The sequence below is a fragment of the Galeopterus variegatus genome, unplaced genomic scaffold, assembly GCF_000696425.1.
Source record: "Galeopterus variegatus unplaced genomic scaffold, G_variegatus-3.0.2 Scaffold60, whole genome shotgun sequence".
NCBI classification, from domain to species: Eukaryota; Metazoa; Chordata; class Mammalia; order Dermoptera; family Cynocephalidae; genus Galeopterus; species Galeopterus variegatus.
Window position 1 is genome coordinate 195223 of NW_007726171.1, and position 4258 is coordinate 199480.

Consider the following 4258-nt stretch of genomic DNA (forward strand, 5'->3'; position numbering starts at 1 on the left):
ATTTATGCAGTGCCCATCTATTCTTGTCACCTAGCTTAAGACAGCTGTGCTACAGAGGGAGGATGAATGGTGTGGAGGAGAGAGCACAGGCCTCAGAGTCAGGGAGTCTTGTTGAGATCTTATCTCTGCTCCCGACCAGCTGGCTGACCTGGAGTATGACAGTTCTTAAACCTCAGTTTCTTCATCTCTAAATGGGGACAGTGGTAGCTATATGTCACACAGCAGTAATGCAGACAGACCTGGGTTCAAATCCTAACTCTTGCCACATACTAACTTTTTGACTTTGAACAAATTACTTAAGTTTTAATTTCTTCATCCCTAAAACAGATGATAACACTATCCAATTTAGTTTTGTTATGAGCATTATTAAGATAATGTTATCTTAAAGTTCTTGGCCAAAATAAAGTTCTTGGTCCAGAATCTGGCACACAGGAAGCTCTCTATAAACATTAGCCATGTGGAAAGTGCCCAACATGGAGAAGTAGGTTTTTTTTTTTTTTTTTTTTTTAAAGATGACCGGTAAGGGGATCTTAACCCTTGACTAGGTGTTGTCAGCACCGCGCTGAGCCAGTGAGCGAACCGGCCATCCCCATATGGGATCCGAACCTGGGGCCTTGGTGTTATCAGCACCGCACTCTCCCGAGCGAGCCACGGGCCAGCCCAGAAGTAGGTTTTTTATAAATGTGATTCCGTTCCTTTCTTTCCCTTTTCCTCCTTTTCAAAGCAGCAAGTGGTAGGAGGGTACGGGTGGAAAGGGAGGTAGAGAAACAAGGGAAAAAAGGACAGCAAAGAAAGAAAAAAGCAAAGGGCAAGGGCTCTGTTTCATGGATGATCCTTATTTTCCTCTGGTCACTGTCACTGTCTCCACACCCCCTTCCCCAATACACAGATGGCCCTAGTCCCTCTGGGAACAAATGAACCAGACAGACCAGTCTCTGTGGTCAACCCCTCATGAAGTCCCTATGTCCCCTGTTGGCATCATCTCAACACTATCTTCCACCTGCCCCAGTAGAGACCCCTAAGGGGTTGATTCCCTAATCCCTTCTTTCTCCCGAGACCCAGGCAGGAGAGAGGTAGGACTGCACATGATGAGAGTCCAGGGCTGTGGGTCCTAGACCCTAGGGTCCTCTTCCTGGCAAAGGCAGAATCTACTCTACCACATTATCACCACCCAGGGAAGGACTGGGGAACAGCAATTGGCTTTTAGAAGGGTTCTGCCATCCTCAACTGTAAGGAAGCCTAGGAAATCCTGAGCCAATTCCTTACTTAAACTTCTTGCCTCTTCTGCCCAACAGTGGGTTTATTTGAGGGAGGGACTTTTAGTTGTATTTTCAAGTGTGCTGAGATTTGGGGTCTTCCCAGCATCACCTCAGTCAAAATGTGAGTGAATGTATGAGTGGTAGGCTTGAGAGGGCAGATACCTTTTCACCCTTAAGTGTAAGATAGGAGGGTGCAAGGCCCTAAAGCTCAGAGAAACTTCATTGTCTGGACAGCAAGGCTCAGCAGGCATTTGGGCCTTTCCCCTTCTGAATCCCTTCTGTTTGTCTTAGCTTGGTATGACCTTCTGGCTGCAAACCAGAGCCCCCAAAACAATGGAGTCTTCCTTGAGAGTTGCAAGGGAAATGGTATCCAGAGGCAGGCATTGACAGTGGCTTGAGAGGTCCCTGGGTGGGGTGAAGAGACCTTGTGTCCACTCCCTCCTGGTTGAAGGCCACTCACCTACTCTCCTTCCAAAGAGGTAGCAGATAAGGGAACTAAAAGATGGGACTCCTTCTGTAATTCTAAGAGTCATCTTACTATTTCCTCCCACTGTCTATGGAACCTTAACTCTTCTCTGTTCAGCCATGGTGGTGTTTATCAGGAAGTATCAACTCTGTGGAAAGGATTCTTGCTTATTTTTAAGTCAAGGAGTTTGAAGTGTGTGTGTGGGAAAGGGAGGTTGTTGAAGGGCCTGACCTGGGAAAGTGGGTCAGGGAAGCCAGAGGAGATGGAGAGAAAGAGGAGAAAGAAAGCCACACATGAATGGGGAAGGGGACGATTCAACAGCTGGATGGAGGTGAATGCCACAGCTGGAGGGGATTAGGAGCATCACAGCTGGAAGGGGAGGGGGACCAGTGCCTGGGCATCCAGGAACAGGTGCTCTCTGCCTATAATCTTCAGGTCCAGCCTGCTAAGTATGTGTAGGGGATGGGGAGGGGGGTAGATGGTGGGTCCATCAGGCCTTACCCTTCCTTTCCTTCCCGGGAGGGGGCCAAAACCCTCCGTCCCCCTTCCCTCTCTCTCTTCTCCAGGATGAGTGGGAGGAGAAGAGGATGTTCTTTGGCCTCTGTCCTTTAAGTCTGCCCCCCGCCCCCATACAGTCCTTTCCAGATCTGGAGGCCCTTCGTCTACAAGCTGGGCCGCGGCATCCCTCCGCTCCGTTCCCCTCCTTCCCGTCCCCACAGGCGTCGGGTCCTGTCCCCAGTTCCCTCATCCCCACAGCCTCAGCATCCCCGCGCCACTTTCCCCCACGAGGCCACATCTGTATCCCGACCCTTCCTCCATGCTCGGATCCAAGACCCGGACCCATCCCTGTCCCCTGCCCCCCACAACTCGGCTGGGCTCTCACCTCGGGGGCTCCGCGGCCGCAGCACAAAAGGCGGCGCTGCTGCAGCTCGGCTCCGGATGCTGCTCCCGCCTCCTCCTCCTTCTCCTCCTCCTTCCCCCTCCCCTCACTGCCCTCCACCGGACCCCGGGCGCTGTCACAGGCGATGCTCGTTCGGTGTCCGGGTGTACGGGTGTCAGCCCCAGCTTTCTGTCCCCACCCCCATGATCCCTAGCCCCGTCCCCACTTGGCTTGAACTCCTGCTCCTTCCAGGGCCCCCGCCCCTGGCCCCCCGGGACGGACACGCCCTGAGCGGGGGATGCTGCGCTGGAGCCGCCGGCCTCTTAAAGGAGCCCGCTGCTGCTATCCGGCGTGCTCCAGGCTCGTCCCTGGCCCACCTGGGCCCAGCGCCTCCCTGCTGGCGGTGTCCTATGGCTGTCCCACTTTGGGCCTTATGCTGATTCCGTAGGAACCCGTTATAACCCTCCTTATAGACACCTTCCTACACTCTGAGGATCCCCAGCACTCTGGCATTGCTGCCCTGTCATACCGATCTTGCCAGCTCTCCTTCCCCTAATTTGTCACTACTCCAATTTCACCCAGCTAGAATCCACTCAGCTCTACGCCCCATCCTCCTCCAGTGTTCCTTGATAACTCATTATTATTCCCGGGTCAGAGCAAGACATCTCTTCCTCGATCCATTCTCAAAATACTCATTAGAATCAGACATTTCTTTGCAATCTCTCTCTCTCTCCGATGTCACACGATTTCCCCTATATCTTTCAGCCTAGTGGTTGCGAGACGTTGGGGAGGAGGGAACGGGGCTCTTGGACCCCTAAACATGCGTTCTGCTCTATGCCCAGCTTAGTCAGTCGATTAGTTCTAGGAGGCCAGAATCCTCTCTTGCTCTCTTCAACTGAGAGACCCACTACAGAGAAATGAGATCTCCAGATGCCTTAGTCCATCTAATCTTGTCGTCCCACTATAGACTGATTCTCAGGCCCCAGAGGAGGTTTCCTGGCCAGTTAAAGAGAGGCTCACTAGGGACGTTCTAACAAGGCTTTAGAAGAGAAGCAGAACCTGACAGGCTGCGTGAAGGACAACCTAGGAAAAGGAAGCAGGTTCTGTGACACGGAAACCCGAGGGTCAGGGGGTTGAAGGGGAACTGTTTTGAGATGGGCTTGGACCTACAACAGCCCTAATGCCTTGCGGGGGCAGAGAACAACTCCCTCCAGCGCCAGGTAAGGCCCACCCTCCCAGGCCGCAAAGAGCCAGCCCCCCGCCCCCCAGCCAATCACAACCTTTCCTCAAGTAAGAGGCGGGGCCAAGGCCTCTAGACAAAGCAACCAATCTCCATGCGCCTAGAGGAAGCCCCCGCAATCGGAATAGCCAATTACGCCGCGGAGCTTCAAATACGTGTTTGACTCTGCCCCTCCGGCTGCGACAGAGATGACGCGCGAGCTCCTGGGTTCTGTAGTTTTCTCGGGATTCAAAAGGCCCCCCTCCCCCCCAAGCTCGTCCCGCCCCCAGCCGCTCCCACTCTGCTGTACGCCTGCCCACAGCCTCACGGACCAGGGGCCTCACAGACCGGGGGAGACGGAGGAGGCGCAGAAGGCAGGAGGCGGGACAATACTAAAAAACAAAATTTCCATCCGCGTACCGGCCAGTCGCAAG

The 4258-nt window shown here is 53.6% G+C and overlaps 1 protein-coding gene across 5 annotated transcripts in view; it reads right to left on the minus strand.

Annotated features, from left to right (window-relative positions):
• The window catches only part of MAP3K12 (mitogen-activated protein kinase kinase kinase 12), a 17460-nt gene extending 14784 nt beyond the window's left edge, over positions 1–2676 (minus strand). For 4 of the 5 annotated variants that reach the window (XM_008575902.1, XM_008575913.1, XM_008575884.1 and 1 more), the window contains exon 1: positions 2609–2676. The gene's annotated coding sequence lies outside the window, so the exon portion shown is untranslated. The remainder of the gene's footprint in view (positions 1–2608) is intronic. The other variant, XM_008575909.1, reaches the window with a different exon arrangement.
• Positions 2677–4258: the final 1582 nt, after the last annotated feature.